Genomic DNA, 22,663 nt, shown 5'->3' with positions numbered 1-22,663 from the left:
GAGTCAATCTAAAGTTAAAAATAACTATGGTAACAGTGTCAACAATGATATAGATGTTGATAACTTTGAATATGATGGTGAAGGGGAAACTAAAGGTCAGAGCGACTGAGGAATCAGAGAGGGGGTATGAGGTATTACAACCACAATTACAGGGGGAGAGGGAGAATATATTAATGGATGATTTAGATGTGCTTGATGTGTCCTATAACCATAGTTCTGAAAACAGCTCTGTCCAAATTGTTTGTAATAAAAGTGATGATTTCAAGATGTATAACTATAGTGATATTGTATTTGATAACAATATTGTTGATGTGTTTGACAAAGGCTTATCCTTTGTCCCAAGTAAAAAAGCAGTACTAGATGACATTTTGATTGATTTAAAGTTATACACAAGAAAATTGAATCTTCAGTTTTGTTTTAAAGACAGTCCCCAAGACAGTAGCAATACACACTTGTACAAATGGTTAAGTGTATTTAATCCACCCCTTTGTCCTGTAGTACAGTCATTTGAAAAATTGTGTGAACATGATATTAGGAAGAAATTTAAAAACAAAAAGAATAATATGAATGTCCTTGATAAAACAGAAAACAACCTGAGTTTAAAGGAGAGAGAACTAGTACAGAATTTATGCAACAACAATGAATTAAGAATTATGAAACCAGACAAGGGTGGTGGGCTGGTTATTATGAACAAAAACTCATATATTGATAAAATATTTGGTATTCTATATTCTGAGACATATTGTCAGATTAGTCTTAATGAGAAGAATATTATATATAGAAAAGTGGACATATTATTAGGAGAACTCCTTATGAACAGACAAATTTCCTTAGAGGAACATTTATACATGGAAGAGAAACATCCCAAAATACCCACAATTTTCGGAATACCAAAAATTCATAAAGACCTAGAACCCCCCCCCCCCCTTAGACCAATCGTTGATGCAAAAGCATCTAAAACATACTTTGTTGCTAGATTTATAGACACACAGCTTAAGAACACTCTTTCTAATTGTAACTGGATTGTGAAAGTCTCTTGGGACTTACTCAGGAAGATAAACAGAAAAATGTATAATGAGGCACTGATTTTTGTAACAATAGATGTAAAAGATTTGTTTTCAGTAATTCCACATAATATTGGCATCAAATGGTTTTATTCATTCCTTTGCCAACACATCAATTTTATACATGACCGTATTCTTACTATCAGAAGTTTGATGGAATTAATTCTGGAAACCAATATTATAGTTTTTGAAGAGCAGTTATTTAAACAGTGTAAGGGAGTAGCTATGGGGGCTATATGTGCTCCTATATTTGCCAACATTGTTTTAGCATTTTGTGAAGTGGAATATATATTCACTAGTCCCTTTGCAAAATATTGGAGCTACTATGGCCGCTATTTAGATGATATAATAATTCTATGGAACAACAGTGAAGACACACTTAAACCATTCTTGGCATTTATTGATGAAAGTACAGACTTCCTAGAATTTTCACACATTATTTCACATGATAAAATAGACTATCTAGACATTACTATAAGTAAAAACCAATTGGGCAAATGTTTTGAGATGACCATATTTAGAAAACCTACATATTCTAACACATTACTGCATTTTGATAGTTTTCACCCTGTACATCAAAAGAAGGCCTTAGTAAAAGGACAAGGGGTAAGATTAGCCAGGATGATATCAAACTATTGGGAATTTCTAGATCAAATCAATATCCTTACTGATATGTTAGTAAAGAGGGGTTATCCCTCAGAATTTGTAGAAAAAATACTACAAGAAGTAGTCAACAAGAGGGACAATGTACACTTTTTTCCACTGTTAGGTAAGGGTACGGAAATTGCTCATCCAAGTGCTAGGTGCACAGAGCCCAAAACCTTTAATAAAGCTGCAATTTTTAATACAACATGCAGTTCACAGACATCAGACAAATTATACAACACAATTGGAATGTGTTTAATATTAATAAGGAATATACAGATACAGTGGGAAAGGTGCCCAATATTGTATACAAAAAAGACACAACTTTGAAAAACATGATAGAGAGGTCACATGAGGGGTATTGTGGAAATAAAGGCATGTTTAAATGTGGATTTTGTATGCAATGTCAACACATTATTGAGGGAACTGAGATTGATATTCCAAACTATGGGAAATTTGTATACAAGAAAAAACACTCCTGTAACAGTAAGGCAGTTGTTTATTTAGCAAAGTGTTTTCAATGCCCTAGTTTTTACATAGGGAAGACGATTAATGCACTTAGAAGGAGAATATATCAACACTATTATGATATTAAAAAACAAGACATCAAGAATGTCTTGGCTTTGCACATTAAAAATAATGAAGGAAATTATTTTAAGTTTTCCATTTTAGAGCAAGTTTTATTAGGTGAAAGAGGTGGACCTCTCAATGACTACCTGGAGGCTAAGGAACTCAGGTGGCAGCTGAGGACCAATGCAACACAAGAACCAGGTTTAAACAGCAATATGTCTATTAGTTCTCTATTAAGATTAAAAGCAGAAGGTTATATACAATCATGAATATATATTTTTTTACACACACATGATGTAATTTGTGGTTATTTTTAGTGTTGTATTTATGTGGTATATATATATATATATATATATATATATATATATATATATATATATATATATTATGTTTTGTATTTTGTATTCATGCAACCATGTGCCTTTTAGATTTAATTGTTCTTGTGATGTCATTAATTTATTAATCAATTATTTGTAAGTAATTGGAGAAAAAGGTTTTATGGGAGTGTATTAGAGGGTCAGCTACCTTATGTATGTTATTCTGAAGAAGTTTTTATTAAAAACGAAAGCGCTCAATTATACTTTTGTGGACACTGGTTTATTCCCTCTGGTGGTGATTTAAAGTTTTTTGAGGTTTTGTGGTGTTTATATATATATATATATATATATATATATATATATATAATATACACACACACACACACACACACACACACACACACACACTTGTGTATGTGTGCACATTCATATGTGAGACTGTGATTTCTTTGCTTTGCTCTTACATACCTGTAGTACAGATATGTGGCATATGTTGTATGTCTTTGTACTTTAACATCTAGCCTTAGGGAAGTATCAGAGTCGTCCTCTCCCAAATAGTATCACCATGATACCATCTGATCTGACAGTTTTTGAACATGATGGTGCAAAGGAATATCGATCATTCTTCTAGACTGGGCTGCTGTCTTTGAATAGCACATATCTGTCAGTCTTCTCACTACGCACTAGCACTATGCAATGATACAGCTCTTTGGAGTCAATCAGTTGATCTTGGAGAGAGAGATTAATTTTCCAAAAGTCAGCACTTACTTGACTGAATCGTTTTTTTCCTCCAATAATGTCATACTCATTTCAGTAATGACCAATACCAAAAGTAGCAACTTAATAAAATGCCTTGTATGGCCCTCCAAACAAAATCCCCAAAACACCATAATTTTTCCTCCAAATATGAAGGCAGATGTCAATGCTGAGTTGTTCAAATCTGCACTTAAAGCCTATCATTAATAACAATTATTAATTATTCAACTAGACAAAGCAATTTTATATTTCAGTTTCAGCTCATTAATACCATAAACAGACCTGCGCCTCTCATATAAAAAAGGTCATGAACTTCTCCAGAATAACATAAAAAGCAAACACCTTAATAATGGAACAAGATAATTTAAGATCACCAGTGTTTTTCTAAAACTGCACTGACAGCTTTTGCCACCAATGGTATCACAGAAATTTCAAGGGGGAATGAAACTGCATGCAGTTGTTTTCAACAAAATGATGAAAGACTGCTGCATGCTAAATATTTGGGAAAGGATTCAGATCAACCTGGATATTATCTAGAGTGAGAACTGCTATAAATGTAATTGTCATTTTTTTGAAGGCATACTAAGCCAAACAGAGAGTTTCTTTTATGTTGCCTGCACTTAATTGTATTTTTGAGAAGAGCTTTGATGCCTAAATGAGATGGACGTCAGTGCTCAGTGCACAGAAAACTGGTCTTGACTCTCATTACTTAAGTGCTTCCACTGCTGCTTACAGCTTGCTACAAGGTCCAGATCTGTCTATACTGGTTTATCTTATTGCATTCACCAGGGGTACTCTTTGAGTAGAACCCCCTAGCTATCTCTCCCACAGTAGATGAGACATTATTTGCCATTTGCTCTTTCTTCAATGTCCACACTTATAGCCATAGCACCACTCCCTCACCCAAAAGGTCCAATCACAAGCTCATCAGCCCAATCCACATAATCCCTCCCCCACTCCCCTTAACTAACTTCCACTTTAGAACTAGCTTGATTGATTCCATAGCCACTCTACTCTCTACTCTGCTACAATTTCCCAAATACCTTAATACTCAAACACCGTTATGCCTCTAAACCCACCTCCTTTGTACTCCTTCCTTTTCTTCTTCTTCTCTTCCTAACTTATCTTCACCTTCTCACCAGTCCTCCAAATTCTAATCGCTCTCCCTCCTTTCATATAACTTCTACATGCCTCACATATGTTAAACACCCCACAACCACTAGATCCCCTCATCTCTATTTCAATAGCAACCTCCTATTCCCTTATAAACTCATTCATGTTCACTACCTCTCATCCCCAATCCCTAACAACACTACTATAACACAACACCCAACTCTCAAACAGGACAATAAGTACTCTAAATTCCTCTTTTTCCATATTCATCAACTTATTACCAACCTTTTCTCTGGTGCCATTCACCCAAACCCTGGTCACTTTCCCTCTCTTCATTCAAACCCATCCCTTCCATCTCCTCTCTCATCCTGCAAATACCTGCTTTTCACTACATTGAATGCTCGAAGCTTATGTAACAAGATTCCAAACTTACATGCTTGGTTCCAACATAACCACCCAGATTTCCTATCCATTACTGAAACCTGGTTAAAGCCACACATAAAAGATCCTGAAGTCACTCCCCTCAACTACAATATAATTAGAAATGACAGGACCCTCAGAAAAGGTGGTGGAGTAGCTCTTCTCTACTCCTCCTCTCTTACAGTTACTCCCTTCACCAAACCCATACCCCAATTCACCAATGCTGAACTAACCCTGGCCCTCCTCCAGATGAATAGAAGCAAACACATATGTATAGCCACTCTTTACATTCCCCCAGGAGACAATATCCCTATTCTTGAGGATATCCTCTCTTGGTTTTCCTCTAACATTACCAACAAGACCATAATCCTCGGTGACGTTAATATTAACTGGACTGATATTCAATCTCCTACTTCTCCACACAACATAAACTTATACAACTTCTCACAATTAATAAACTCTACTACCAGGCCCAGAACAAAACTTCTCCTCTGGTACTACTCCTGACTGGATTCTTGTTTCCCACCCTCAATACATCTCTGGCAGCGGTATCCTACCTGACACTCTTAGCGATCATCTTCCCTCTTTCGTCGTCGCCTTCCCTCCTCCTTACAACTATCTCACACTTATACCTTCTCCCACTCTCTCAAAATCATCAACCCTGAAACCTTCTCCAGCTCTCTAAAACACACAAACTGGAGTCTTTTAAAAACCCTCTCCCTAAATAATGCAGTAGCCTACTTTAATACTGTATTATTAGACCTGTTAAATATCCTTGTTCCCTCCAGAACCAGAAGAATTAAAAGTAAAACTGTCCCATGGTTAAGCAAAGAAACTACAACCATTATGCATCTCCGTGACAAAGCCTGAAAACATTACCATAAAAATAAAACCCATAACACCCTGACTGAATATAAGCTACTACGTAACAAAATAATAAAACTTGTTGCGTTTGACTGCAAATCATACTTCTCCACCCTTCAAAATAACCACAAGACCAACTCCAAAAAATTCTGGAATAGCATTTCCACCCTCCTTAATCCTGGCAAAAGAGACAACCCCTGCCATAACCCAAATGTCCCAGACCTCTCCTTAGCCACCCAAATTTAACTCCTTCTTTATTGATTCTGTAGCCAAACTAACTACTTCCTTCCCCAATAAAGTTTCACTTCCACCTCCTCCTTTCCCTCCCTCCCCCTAACACTATGACCTCCCAACTCCCTTCCTTCACTATCAAACCCATTTCTATCTCCACCATAAAAAATCTCCTTCGGAAACTGAAACCATGCTCAAATGCCTCTGATGATCTTAGTTCCTACTTCCTCAAAATTGCTGCTGATGTCATCAGCTTTCTCATCTCCATTCTAATAAACTGCTCAGTCCAAGAAAACTATGCACCCCAACTCTGGAAAATGGTCTATATCATTCTCCTTCACAAAGGAGGTAATAACAACAACATTTCCAACTTCCGGCCAATTGCTATCTTATCGCCTATCTCAAAGTTCTAGAAAACTGTATCCATCTTCAACTTCTACCCTATCTTACATACAACCACCTACTTACCCCACACAACATGGTTTTAGGCCACAGTATCAGAACCGCTCTCCTCTCCTTCCTCAAAACCATCAACAAAGCCCGGGATTCCGGCCATCTAGTGTGCACCCAGTTTCTGGACTTATCCAAGGCCTTTGACACTATCTCCCATAACCTTCTCCTATCTAAACTCTCTAATCTAAACCTATCCCACTCTTCTGTCAACTGGTTTTCTAGTTACCTCTCCGAAGACAACAAGCTGTCAAATGGAAAAAAGCCACCTCCTCCTTCTTTAATACACCTACAGGCATACCACAAGGTTCCATATTGGGTCCCCTACTGTTCAACATTTTCATAAATGACTTCCACCAAAACATTCATAGTGATAAACTGATTCAATACGCAGATGACTCTACTATCATCTGCTCCATCATTTCCACCGCCACTCTCTTAAAACTACCTCAGGAGGCTTTCTCTTATAACAAACATTGGATGATAGACAACCACCTATCACTTAACACATCAAAAACTAAACTTACGTTACTTTCCCCTTCAAAAATTCCCATTATAGACAAGAACTCATTCTCCATTACTAGTCAAAACAATACATCTCTCGAGGTAGCCTCCCATGTACAGCTTCTAGGAGTCCTTATTGATGAACCATTAAAATCTGATACCCACCTACTAACCAATATAAAGAATATCCACCAGAAATTAGGCATGCTCTACCACCATAACTGCTATATCAATCCCACTACTAAACTTGTACTCTAACACCTTCCTCATTCCTTCTCTCCTATATGGTGCCCCACTTCTTACCAATCTTCAGTCTTCTCTAAAAGTAAAGCTATTCTCCTGTTATAACAACATTTCTAAGTTTGCTACCAGCTATAACTCCTCCTCCCACCACTGCAATGCCCTACACAAACTAAATTGGCTCGAACTTCCCAACCATCTTACCTGCATTCAACTTACTCATACCCATAAACTCATCTTTAATCCCTACATCTGCCCCTCCCTTGCCTCCTCCTTCAAAATGCACCTACCCAACAGACTTCTAAGATCCAATAACCAGAATTTGCTTGAACTGCACAAGCCTGCTCATCCTCCAGGCAAGCACCTACTATCCTTTTCCCTAGTTCACCTCTGGAACTACCTCCCACTTCTTATTCATACTACAGACAGCCACTCTACTTTTAAGACCCTGCTTTTTTCCCATCTCAAAACCCTCTGGGAATGTTCCTGCTCTCATCCCACATGACTCACCTCTTTTTTCCCCATTTCTCACTCTCCTTTACTTCTCTCTTCTCTCATCATACTGAGCTTCTCTGACTACTCGTTTACTTGCACTCTTGCTCTACTTTTTTTACTTATTATCTCACCCTTCTTAGATTTAACAATTAACACCTCTTATCCCCCTATTCTACTTTAACTACGCTAAGATTTCATGTAAAACTGTAGTCAACCCTGTGTTATTTCACATTTGTGTGTGTGTGTGTGTGTGTGTGTGTGTGTGTGTGTGTGTGTGTGTGTGTGTGTGTGTGTGTGTGTGTGTGTGTGTAATTTTTCCCTTTGCTTTTTTGACTGTATTTTCACTGCAACCATGGATTTTTTTGTCATGTTGTTTAATACTATCATTATTTAATAGTATTACATAAATGTAAATGCATTGTCTTCGTATTATATTGTTGCTCGTGGAGCTTTTCTCCCCAGGACTCCATTGAAAATGGGCTCTTCTTGGCCCAATGGATTATCCCGGTAAACAAACGACAAAATAAATAAATAAATAAAATAAATCAACTGATAGTCCCTGTACAACCCAAGCTGTTTCACAGAACCTGGGCACTAGTTGCATAGTGTAGGGCAGAAGTTCTCTGTCATTTTCTCTGCCTTTACATGCCTAGTGCATTTGGGAATGGAACGACTTCTTATTAGATTGATTCAGCTAATAAAAAGGCAGCCAGCTCTGTATAAATAAGGCCACTATTTTTCTGTTTCCAAAAATGTGAAACTGTTTTTGAACTTCAAAGATAATTTTCTTTTACTTCTATTTCAGAACCTTGCAAGGATCTTCTTAGTATTATAAAATAGTTTTACACATTAGTCAGAGATGTCAACAATTAACATGTAACATTGTTATATGCATTTTTTTACAGATATGGATCTTGTATAAACATGTACTTTCTGATGTTAAATGCTAAACTGTATGGCCATCAGCAGATTAGGTTAGAGATCTGTCTCCCACTGACCCATTCATCATGTCATACCAAACACCAAATTAAAAATACTTATAACACTAATTAGGTAAATGAAATAAGAAACAATGTATTGATTCACTAATAAAAACACAACAGCACTGGACACAGATGTGATGTGGTATCATTTACTGGGCTGAGTTTGCAGTTACACAAGTATTGCAAAACCTATGTTGGTCCATTAAAAGGTATTACATCACGTCTGTTTACAGTGTCTTTATGTTGACTTTGTAAAAACGACATGCAATGTGTTTTAAAATACTTTTTGCTGGTTTAAACAAAATTAACCAATTCATATGCAAAGATAATGTAACATTAATTATGCTATAGCAAGGAAGTAAAATGAAGTAATCAAGCAGCTGTGACATGGGTAACTGAATAAGAAATCAGGTATCCATAGTATTGATATCTTGCATATTATTTTTATCCTCCTGCAAACCAGGATTCACATCACCCTCCCTTTACCTGTTTAGTATTTCTAAGTGTTTACTGCTTCAGTCTTTGATGGAATTTGTAGTGCTTGAAGCCAGTCACTGCTTTCTTTTTATTCTGTTGTAATGTATAGTACCAATTTCTGTGCTGTACACTGAAATGTTAACCTTCTAAACATGCCTAATGATATAAAAATGTATTCAACGAAGAGTCACCTGTACTCTTTTCTTGCAGTACGTGGCTATGGCATTTATTGTAAAAGCTATTTATTTTGTTTAGTATACTGAATATCATATTTACTGTGATGTTAAAATAAAATAACTGTTGTCTGATTTGCAATTTCTGTTTATCTTCTGCACAGAATGTTTACTAGTGCAATATGTATGCTAGTTTTATATAGACAGATAAAATCATAACATGTTTCAAAATATAGAAGTTATATTAAATTAGGTACAGCGATAAGCAAGGTGATTCAGGCCAATTGATAATGCCTTAAAGAGCAGAATTAAAGATAAAGTAGGGGAAATCATGAGGTATTTATGAAGGGAAGTTCAAGGACAAAAGAGAAACTATATATATATTATATATATATATATATATATATATATATATATATATATATATATATATATATATATATATATATATATATATATATATATATATATATGTATGTATGTATACATATATATATATATATATATATATAGAGAGAGAGAGAGAGAGAAAGTTTAAGCATGTCGAACAGAATCATAGAATCATCGAATGTACAAGATAACTGGTCCATGTGGTCATTTACACCTTGTCAGTACCCTGTCCTAAACTGTATCCCCTTTTCAAGGTGTGATAGGTTAGTCATTCTGGGGGGTAAATTTCTGAATACACATCCAATTGTCTAACCCCTTCTTAAAAGAAGGTATCTTGTCATATTACTTGATCAGGTTCTGACATCAGGTCAATATCCCACTCGACTGCCACCAATTAATGTGATGTCCCTTACTATCCTGGGTCAGTAGCTAAGGAGCTTCAATCATCACCACTGTCTCCAGAGTGGAAGCATCACAGAAAACACAAAAGCACAGAACATACAAGAGTGAAATTCCAAAATTTCCCTTAAGAGCACAACATGAACATGATCTACATCCTGGTACTGGACTATATACTTCTGTCCACTCCAAATGTAATCCCTTATTATATACTTCAGAGCAATGTGTTACAGTTTCAGACCTCTGATTCACTCACACCCAAATAAATGTAAATCTCACACACTCAGACACTTATGGGAAACCTGACACAAATTCTAGCTGTCACCTCCCCAAAACAAATACTAATGCTGCCATCAGAGTCAGACAGGCCTACATGTCCTTCAAAGGGTGATCAATTATTAAAAAAATTAAATATCCAAATAAATTATAGATATGATCAGAAGTAGCCAGGTATTCTAGGTGACCTGGGGAGCATCAAACAGGTATAAACACTCTGTAATCTCTAAAGAACACACTGATTGTCCAGCTACAATGTAAAGTAATGAAAAACATTTAACAATAAGTAAAACAATAACAAGATTATAAATCAATAACTTTCAATAAACACCAGAATTCAATCACCAGAAATAAAAAATTAAACTGTAGGATAGAAGTCCATCTTAGAAAAACTCTATCTAAATAACTAAACTTTCCTAGTCTAACTCAAAACACTATCCCTGATCTAATCAAAAACATAACAGCAAAGCAAAGGCAGGTTTATGGTTTTCAGTGAGTTCTTTTTTCTCCGGCTATCTACTGCACAGCACTGCAACTGACTGTAACTCTTCACTAACTGCTCAGCAACTGACTTCACCAGTCTCTTTATGTAGTCCAGGTTAACAGTCTCAACTGCTTATTTTTTAAAATAACAGCCAGCTGTTTAAAAAAAGTTATTTTTCCAATTATTCAGCTGTTCAAGTAACCTCATAGCAACCAGGAGCATTCTAATGACATCACCTACTAATCAGATATTTCTCTGCAGTTTGTACTTTAGAATCTCCCTCACAAACGTGCAATTAGAAATGTATCAAAACACTGACAGATGCTTTAAACATTCTGTATAAACAGGGAAAGAGTCAACATTTAAAAAACGTATTTACATTTTCACAATTAGAAATGCTGGCATACAATACAAGTTAATCTGAGAATAAAAATAAATCTCCTGCCAGACATGCTAACACAGATGACAAGTGTTTTCATTTTCTTCACATTCCAACCCCCTCTTATGACTCAAACACAATTTTCAAGTGACCCTTGAAAACCGAAACTTGACAGAAATGGATCTACCTAGGAATACTAACCCACTCCTCTCCTGGACAATCCATCCACACTGGCAATATTAACACCACTGCTATGCTGTGTGTCCATATTATTTGCTTACAACCCTAGACTCCACCTCAGTAACTTGGCATTTTGTTTACTGACCTTATTAAGCCATGTTAGAAGGTTATGATATGTGAGTACAGTGAATGTATTCCCATAAATATAGGGCTGCAGCTTTTGCAATGCCCACACTATGGTCAAACACTCTATCTCCACAGCTGCATAACACTCTTCTCTTGGTTGGAATCTACAGATCAGATATACCACTGGGTGCCCTTCTCCTTCTGCAGAAAATTGGCTAAGTACAGCCCCCACCCCATAATTTGAAGCATCCACCTGTAAAATAAATTCTTTATTGCAATCTGGCTGGCTAACACAGGGGGTCCTATCCAAAATCTCCTTATGTTTATGAAATGCCTGTTCACATTATGTGGTCCACACTGCCTTGTCCAGTTTATTCTTCCTAGTTAGGTCAGTAAGGAATGCAGCAATGATATTGTAATTGGGCACAAATTTCCTGCAGTACCCAGCTGTCCCTAAAAATGATCTCACTTGTTTGTTAGTAACAGAAACTGAACACTCTTTAATAGTTTTCACCTTGACAGGTTCTGGCTTAGTTTTAGAACTTTTCACTTTGTAAGTGACCTCTGCCATACCCACTTGACACTTACTGGGTTTAATGTTAATCGTGCCTTAGTTAATCTATCCAACACCTCCCTAATATGTTGGTCTGCAAATGCCCGTAGCATATTCTTCAATGTAGAGTTTAACCTCTTCACAAGACCATTAATCCTAGGATGGTAGGGGTAGTCTTTGATGTTGCACCCCACAATGTATCCATAGACAAGTCAGCAGATCTGACATGAAGTTGGCACCTCAGTCAGTCAGTATTTCCCATGAAAGACCTACTCTGTTGAAGATTTCTAGCAAAGCATTTGCCACCTTCTCTGTCTCAATAGATGATGAAGCCACCACCTCAGGATATCTGGTAGCATAGTCTACTACCGCCAAGGTGTATTTCTTTACTGTAAAATTTGGAGTACTCAGGGGTCCACTGTATCCAGGGCCACTCTCTGAAACAGCTCTTTGATAACAGGCAAAGGCATTAATGGAGCCTTTGCCTTATTCCCTGCTTTACCAACTTTTTGGCACTGTTCACAAGTCCTACTATATTCTACCATATCCCTCACAACCTGGGCCAAAACATTTTTGCATAATACATCTCTTAGTATGTCTTATGACCATATAACCTGAGAAAGGAATGTCATGTGCTATGGCTAAAAATGGCAGATGGTAAGCTCTAGGTACTACCAACTGCCATATTACTTTACCTTCTAGCCCAGCTCTAGGAGTCCACTCTCTATACAACAAACCTTTATTTCAGCATACAAACTCCTCTCGTCCTTGATCCTCAGGTGCCTCCTTAGCCATCTCCCTCAAACTTTGTAAAATCTGATCCATAATTTAGCCTGTTTAAACTCTAACTTCTTGATCTTCCCCAGTTCACCTTTAGCAGGAAGCCTAGTTACTTCAAACAGCTGTGTCTCACTGTCACTCTGGGTACCACCACTCACCATGTCCAAGGGAACATCAGTACCCACAAGCAGCTGTGGCTGACATTCAGACTTACTGTTACCAGATAGCAACTTCTCTGATACTGCCACCATGCCAGTCCCAGCTTCAGGTATGAAATCTTTCTGGGCCTCTCCCAGACTACCAGACCTACATGCCTTTTTCCAGGCTTGACTGCATGTCAGTGCATGTACACAAGGTATTGCATCAAAGTCATTCTCTATCAGGACATCTGCAGGAATATCCTCAAACACACCTACTTGCTCGCTTCCTTCCTCTTCCACCCTCCTAGTCAATATGAACCCTAGCCAAAGGTATTTGGAATGGAGTTTCTCCCAACTCTCTGACTGGAGTCGATTGCCCAAGCAAATACTGCTCTTCTTTAACCACTGCAAGCCTCACAATGGTTGTATCAGAAGTTGCGTCCTTCTTAGCAGTTACCTGTTTAACATCTACTAAGATAGGATATAAATTTTGGTGAAAGTTTGACACCCCAGTTGTTTCTAGACAACTTGCCACTGGCAGTTTGTCATCCACAAAGTCTGGCTCCCTCACTTTCTGTTTCTTACCTTGTCTTGATGGACATTTGGCTGCTATGTTTCCTCTCTGGTTATACTTGAAAAATCTAATCCCTAGCTGTGCACTTGGATTAGTAGTTTTCCCCATTACTGGTGTACTCTGATGGAGTGATTTTGACTGCCCCCATGAGCTCCCTAATGTCCATGTACAGCACTGGGCATCCCTTTCTTATGCAGTGGTGCTCTGCTTGCCAAATAGACATCTCCTTTTTTCCCCCAACTCCTTTGCAGAGTTACACTCATGGTCTGCTAACCAGATTCACATGTCATCAGGCAAAGTACTGAGGGCTTGTTCACTCACCAAAAATTCTGCCAGTCCCACAAAAGTGATGACCTGACACCAACTCATCCATCTGTGTAAGTAAGTACTTAACTCAACAATATAATCATGTACACTTTCATTTGCCTTGCATCTGTATTCACAAATCTTTTTTCTATATGCCTTTACCTCATATCATGCTTTCCAGCCCCAAAACTTGGACCGAACCACAAAAGGAGGGGGAGTATCCATATTCATCAAAGATACCCACACCTCCAGGTTAGTGGCAACGTATGAAGCATCGGAGACCATCCAGGTGCAACTAACCATAGGCAAAACTGCCTTACAGTTTGTAGCATGCTACAGACCACCCTCTCAAACTCAGGAACCCCACACAGCCTTCCTGAAGACACTAGAGAGTATGAATGTCTCTCCAAATACCATCATTTTGGGAGACTTCAACTACCCAAACATAGACTGGGAACATTACTCAAGCCCCAACACCCTAGCCCAAAGGTTCCTAGAATTCATAAACTCAAATGCAATGGAACAACTGGTCACCATTCCCACAAGAGGAGACAATATACTAGACCTGATCATCACAAACATGGGGACAAAATGCTCCACACCGAAAGTATATCCCTCTTTGGTAAGATCAGACCATAAATTAATCTCACTGGAAATCCACATCCCACCCCCACCCCCTGCACAAAAGACCACAGTGAAGAACTTCTCAAAAGCCAACTTCACACTTCTTAAGACTGAAGTGGTATCCTTCAAGGCCCCTGGGCCAGTGGAAACCACAACCCACACTGCTGAATCCTTTGCAAATGCCTTCTACGGGCACCTTCAAGAATGCATGGATCATGCAATCTCAAATAAAACCAAGACCCATTCCCCCAAAGGCAGGTGCCCGGTCTGGTGGACCCCAGCCATAAACAAACTCTACAACAGGAGGAGGAAGCTACTACATGACAGAGCAAAATCCCTAAAAGGGAAGGCATCTCTGATCAGTAATAGCAACAAACTACGATCACTCATAAAATCATCCAAGGCCAACTTTGAGAGAAAAATCACAAAAGACACAAAAGACAATCACAAGGCCTTCTTTAGCTATGTTAGAAACCTGGGTGGAAACTCTCAGATATGCTCAGAGTTAGTCCAAAATGATACAAAATACACTGAACCCACTGACATTGCCAACATTCTGGCAGACAGGTTCAGTGCAAATTTCTCCTCCCCCTCCCCCCCAAAAGGAGAAATAACTATCCCAGCAGAGTGTAGCCTCCCTAACATCTCAGATGCCCAGGTGAGAGCCACCCTCTCTAAAGCTAAAAACACAGCATCAATGGGACCGGACGGTGTCCCGGGCTGTGTGCTACATGAACTCCAAGAGGAACTAAACCCACACATAAGGCTGCTGTTTAATCTTAGCCTTACAACAGGATACGTACCCAAAGAGTGGCATACTGCGACAGTGGTACCACTTCACAAAGGCGGTGCTTCTACGGACCCTGGAAATTACCGCCCCATAAGCTTGACGAGCCTGGTCTGCCAAGCTATGGAGAGGATCATTATGGAACTCATAAACAAAGACATTGGGGACCTACAGACATTGGATCCTACCCAATTTGGCTTTGTCAAAGGCAGATCCTGCCTTTTGAACTTGATCGACTTTTTTGAAACAGTCACTAAGGCCATTGATGAGGGTAAGGCAGTTCACACAGCCTACCTTGACCTTGCAAAAGCCTTTGACACAATACCCCACTCGGGCATCATAGACAAACTCACCAGCTTAAATGTAAACCCATATGTCACAAGATGGGTTGCAAACTGGCTCAAGGACAGAACCCACAGGGTCAGAGTTGCTGGAGCTATGTCAGACTCTAAGCCAGTCACAAGCGGTGTCCCACAGGGCTCAGTCCTGGGACCCCTCTTATTCAGCATTTATTTTTCCGAGGTACAGGCAAACATAGGAGGATTGTGGCTGACAAAGTTCGCAGATGACTGCAAACTGGGCGCCATAATTGATACTCCAGCCGACACAAACATCCTTCAGAGAGGCCTCATAGAAATGGATAATTGGTGCCAGAGCCATGGCCTTAAGCTGAATGCCAAAAAATGTATAGTCATACCCTTTGGGAAAAACAAGGTACCCACAAATTACCACATAGGTGGTAATCCATTAAGTACGGAAGAGGTAATCAGGGACCTTGGGACCCAGGTTGACAGTAACCTCTCATTTGACACTCACATTGCCAAAGTGGTTAGGAAGACCTTCTATATTGCCCACCTTATCATGAAGGGTTTCACATCTAGATCAAGAGAGGTCATTGTGCCCCTGTACTCTTCTCTTATCAGGCCAATGATTGAGTACAATGCCCCATTTGGGATGTATCTTGCCCGTCACCTGCAGCAGTTGGAAAGACCCCATAAGTTCCTCACCAAGAGGATAAAGGGTCTTAAACGTATGTCATATGCTGCCCGACTGAAAAAACTCCAGCTCTATTCAGTCGCATACCGGCTACTCAGAGGTGATCTGTGCCTGACGTACAAGGCCATGTCCAATCCGGAATTAATGGACATGCTCCACCTCAGTAAATCCAAATCCACCAGAGCCACGAGAGCAAGAGACTTAAACCTCAACACAGAAATAAATAGGACATGCTGGAGGGACAGATTCATAACCCAGAGGCTCCCTACACTCTGGAACAGAATCCCAATCCATGTTAGGCAGAGCCCCTCACTGACTGTATTCAAGAGAAGTCTTGACGAGTGGATGGGAGATCGTAGGTTTACACCGGGGGTCATCTCTGTGTCACTACTAGACAGAGGCACAGTAAACTAAACCCTAAAAGGGCGTAGTATTCTCATCCTAAGGGGCGGTGAAAGCCACACACACTCTGGCTAGGCTTATAAATGCCCTAGGGCAGATAGCCTAGTATGAACCTATGAACCTATGAACCTTAGTTGTAAGTCTGAAACAGTCAAGCAAGCAACATTTAATTTTGTCATAATTCAAACAATCTACATCATTTAACTTTGCTACAGCCTGAACAGCTTTGCTGTGGAGTAAGAGAGTCAGGAGCTGAACCCAGATCTCACAGTCAACATCATGCTGTATACATATCATCTCAAAAATATGAATAAAACTATCAAAGTCATCCCCATCCCTGGTATCTTGGAAAAAGTTTACAGACGTTTACAGCTTCTGGGGTCCAGTTATTCCCTTCTCCGTTGCCTGCATGACCATCTTAAAGGGTTTGAAGCTCCATTTCATGCTGGTACTGTCTCTTGTTTACCGCTGCTTCTAAATGTCTCAGTCTATCTGCTGATTCTAGTTCAAGACGTCATATCCTCTCCTCAATCTCCCTCCCATCATTTGGCTTCTAGTTCACATTAGCATTGTTTCTCTCTAGCTTCCAGTTCCAGTCTCCTTAACTCTAGATGGATTCTTGGGTCCACCAAAGAAAAGGTGGGCTGTCCTGTCCTGGCAGAGTGCACATCGCTAACACCAAACTGAATATCTTCCGAATGGCTGGTCTGAGCTGTGGCTGCAACCAAGGCTGAAATCATTGCTTCCTTGGTCAGATTAGCATATGCCAATCCTCTGGCTTCACACTCCTTAGCCAACTGGATCTTTGTCAGCTTGCTAAAATCTTCTGCTGACATCATTGCCTGCTATCCCTGACTATCTAACTAACTAACTAGCTAGCTAGCTAACTAGCTAACTAACTAACTAACTAACTAACTAACTAACTAACTAACTAACTAACTAACTAACTAACTAAATCTGTGGTGGATTGAAATTTTGAATGTTTACCTTCTGGCTGTCAAGACTGCACACCTTAATGACAAGTACCCACAGGCTACTGGAGTCCAATTAAAATACCACTAAGCTGCCACCAGTTAAATGTGATGTCCACTCAATATCCCACCAGACTGCCAACAATTAATGTGACTTCCCTTACTATCCTGGGACAGTAACTGAGGAGCTTCAGTACTCACCACTGATTCCAGTCTGGCAGCGTCACAGAAAACGCCACAGCACAGAACACACAAGAGTGAACTTCCACAATTTCCCTTAAGAGCGCAACAGGACCAGGTTCTATTTCCTGCGACTGGACAATATACTTCTGTCACCTCCAAATATAATCCCTTATATATATATATATATATATATATATATATATATATATATATATATACACTTTAGAGCAATGTGTTCCAGTTTAAGACCTCTGACTTACTCATATTCAAAATACATTTAAATCCCACACACTCTGACACTTAAGGGAAGCCTGACACAGATTTCCAGCTGTGTCCCCTCCCCAATACAAATGGTCATGCTGCCACTAACGTTGGATAGGTCTACATGGCCTTCAAGAGCTGATAAATTATTAAAAAATTAAGTATCAAAATAAATTATAGCTATGACCAGAAGCAGCTAGGCATTTGATGTGACCTGGGGAGTATCAGACAGGTATAAACACTCTCTAATCTCTGAAGAACACACTGATTGCCCAGCCACAATGTAAAGTAATGAAAAACATTTAATAATAAGTAAAATGATTACAAGAATGTAAATCAATAACTTTCAGTAAACACTAGAATTCAATCACCAGAAATATAAACTTAAACTGTAGGACAGAAGTCCACCATCTTAGAAAAACTCTATATAAATAACTAAACTTTCCTAGTCTAACTAGACAGTGCTGTCCCTGATCTAAACCAAAACATAACAGCAAGTCAAAGGCAGGCTTACAGCTTTCAGTGAGCTATTTTTTCTCCTGCTCAGCACTATGACTGACTGTAACTCTTCACTAACTGTTCAGCTGTCTCTTTTATATAATCTAGGTTAACAGTCTCACTGTGTGATAGCCTTGTTAGATTTCTTTCTTGGTTTTTACTGATTGTTTTTTTCTGTGTACTCATTGTTTTAGTTTTTTGGTTGGGATATTTTGCAGACACCCTTATAGTTATGGATATCAGCTGGGTGCTACATCCTGTATTTCTAAAGGTTAGCCAAACTTTCCACTTGTGCCGTGCTGCTGATGCCATAAGAAGGCTGACGCATGGATGTCCACAGCTAGTGTGGTTTGGCTTTATTGGCCTGAATTTGTCCATAAATAGACTTAAAAAGAAAAAAAGACATTCAGAATTGCCATATAGCTGAAACACCTGATGTGCTTAAATGCTCATTTGCATATATCTCATGTTGCCTCTAATACAAAAGGTTTATGGAATCACATAGTGGAAAGTCTAGCTGTTCTAGATTTTTCTCTTGGTTTTTACTGATTGTTTTTTCTGTATGACCTTTTTACTCATTATCATATATTCAGATGTGGTACTGAGTGCCCCCTTCCTCTGCAGTTGTTCCTGCTGGATCAATAAAGTTCATTTTTTCAGCAGTGTTACACTCCTGATCTGCCATATACTCAGGCAAAGTACTGTGTGCTTCTTTCTTTAACATAGGGAATCGTAACATTTCAAAGTAATTGCATGATTACCCCTGACCCACGTATGAAAGTTAATACATTTTACTAAAGCATAATTATATGCACTATCATCTGATATTTTCTGTGCTGTCCAGATGTTTGCCTTAAACCTTTAGGAGTAAGTTTAAAACGTTCAAATAAAGGGTGTTTATTTACAATCTACAGTCAACATTTTGGACATAGTATGCCTGACTTTTCTGTGGGCTAGAAGTTAAAAACCTCACCTACTGTCCTTGGTCAGTATTGCATGCCCTCTCCCATGCCTAAATAAAATCAACAAAGTAATTCCCTATTTATATTGAGGAAACAATCTCATACTGTCTCTGGTTCAGTTTGCACCAACATTACTCAGTTCCTTTAACAAAGTAACAGCATTTCTTTCTTATGTGGTGCTGCTTTTCTCCTTTTCCTGCCATGTCCAAGTTGATATTTTCTTTACTCCTCTGCTGTTTATTCTCACTTATTTTGCACTTTAAGTTGTTTCATTCTCTCATAGTCTTGGAGCTCCACTCATTTTATATCCAGCTCTAATCTGATTAATCCCAGCTGGTATCTGAGATAATCTGGAGATGGACTGGGTTACTTTGATGCATGCTCTGTATTTAAAACCATCACCTGGCAGCTACATACAAGGTTGCTGCATGATTTTCTTGGGCATACTATCATATGAAAATTCTTTGCTTTTGCATTCTTTAAACAGCTATGATAATAACATTTTTACATAACCCACAGAGCTAAATTTTGCATTTTCCTAATGAATCTGAATAGAAAATAAATTACTGATGCACAAGATATGTGACTGCACATTTTCCTTTTGGCTTCAAATGTATGCATACTTTTGGTGGTCAGTTCTGTTTTATAGATTGCGCAAGTCCAACTTAAAAAATGTATCTGTTATTTCTCAATTAATACATGACAAACAGGCAACAGTATGAGGTTTGAATCTTACTATTGCCACCAAAAGCTCAATGTTGGAAGAAGAATGAATTGCAAGTTAGCCATTGCACCATTTGTCCTTAAAACACTTGGCTAGAGAGTAGGAAAACAAAGGTGAATATGTTCTCCCCAGGTGTAGCAACAGACATTCACTTTCTATTGCATTTAATAGTTATACATGATACATTCAAGTATAGAATGCATATTACTGAAAAGGACTCAAAAGCAGTATGGAAATGTTATGGCCAGACAATGTACATGATGTAAATGTTTTTTTAAGATTTTTTTTTAAGATGAATTCTATAACATCTGGTATTTTTTTTGTCTTTTGTGTAGTTATAATGTATGTTATTATACCCTTGGACAGGGTTATTATTCAGTAAAACTATTTTTGATATATTATTTTACTATGACTGTAAATTAGTGCATAATAATAAAAATTGTTCTCATAAAAACATGAAAATGAACCATATTATGAATGTCCCATATAAGAACCATTTCTTAACATAGCAAATATCATTAATATACTGCAAAGTAAAGCAAGAGGGGGATATTATGACTGACTGGGATACCTTTAGACATCTATAAATATCTCCCAAATAGGCAATGATCCATTTAACATTTGTTAATCAGGAAAGTCCAACTTGGAAAGAGTCAATTTTCAGCAGAGGCAGAGGGAGAAATGCTCCAGACGCATGTCTTTGTAACATGAGAGAAAACCCACACGAACGAAGGGAGGACATGCAGACTCTGCACAGAAGGCACCCAGCTGAGAATCAAATAAGAGAGCCTCTTGCCATGAGGTGACAACACTACCACTGCACCCCTGCGCCATGCATTTCTTCTACATAACACAATCTCAATATTTAAATTAACTTACAAATCACATTTATACACCCAAACTATAAAAGACAATGAATTTACACAAAAACTGTATCTCTTGATTCAAGTCCTCCCTTTTACATTAAGTTAGCTGAGGATCAGAATAACCTCTAATATGTTTCTTTGCAGTTTGGACTGGGACTCAATAACTGACATTACCAGCATCAGTGATGTGAACCTGTCCACTTTGGCACTACTGTGCTGCTAAGCTAACATAAAAATGTAAATAAAATACAAGGACACAAGGGAAAATGTGTGGCAAGTGTACTGCTTTGTTAATATAGTATTGCCATTTACTATATAAGGGAGAACTGCCATAATGCCTACCCACCGATGCATCCATTAATTCCCCACCACCTTAACTTGTTTCCATAATTAAACAGTTTTGTCATTAGCAGAGGATTAAGTAGGGTGGCCACCTTCCATTATATGCTGTTTGAGCAGCAGGTCATTGTCTTACTGTTGTAGTGCACTGATGAGCTAACAGGACAAAAAAAGTGGTGTTGTTAATGTGCTTCTAATGATGTTCTTTTCTGATAGTACTGCATTTTCATGGCATGTTTAACACTGTTGCTGTTAATGGCCACCCCACTTCAACTCTCTCAAGTTTGGGTATTCAGTTTCATTATTTTTGTAACCAATGTGTGGATCCATAGCAGAAAATTTCATTAGAAGAAAATTTACAGCTATAATAAAAGAACATCTTAAGATGAATGTTAGAAAGGCATTATTTTCTCGTACAGTTGTTTTTAGTTTGAGAGTATTTATGCTTACCGTTTACGGATGGGGATGGAAGGTGTAGGGTTTACTACTGTGCATCCTATGGATTAAACTGCTTGACAATCACTCATTGTACTTGAAACCAGGTATCCTGGTAGTCTGTCCAATAAGATATGACTCTTTTTATACATATAGACATCCAGATATAAATTGAACATTTCAAACAGTAGGCATCTTCTGTGTAATGAGAGAATGCACTTTATGAATTTTAGAGTTACAGGATACATATATTTAAGTGCAATACATGTGGAAAAAAGTAGGTGCTTCTACTTGTTTACCAGTTACTGTAGTGCCAAAGTACTGTTTTTTGCATGCAGTAAATGACCAAAATCTGGACTGACTGATTTTTGTTTAGATAAAACTGTTCTTAATTGATGCCACTAGACATGTTAGTAAACCTACCCCTGTTAATGCACTGAGAATACCAGAGTATTACAGATAAAACATACTTTACAAGGATTGTCAAAATAGGCATTTGTAATCACTCATTCAATGGTACAACAACATAATTCAAAATAAGATATATGAAACTATTTAAAGAAAAATCATTTGGAACCAGGCATACAAAATTTTACAATTGTAATGTGTAAGCAGTTATAAAACTAAAATTATTACTCATTTGCATGTGATTTTCCTACTTCCTCATATACATGAAAGCTATTTGTGAGTCAAAAAGTGGCAACCAAAGCCATTTTGATTGAAGCA

This window comes from Protopterus annectens, chromosome 2.part0 (assembly GCF_019279795.1).
Source record: "Protopterus annectens isolate FY-2018-M chromosome 2.part0, PAN1.0, whole genome shotgun sequence".
Taxonomy (NCBI): domain Eukaryota; kingdom Metazoa; phylum Chordata; order Ceratodontiformes; family Protopteridae; genus Protopterus; species Protopterus annectens.
This window is presented reverse-complemented; position numbering follows the sequence as displayed.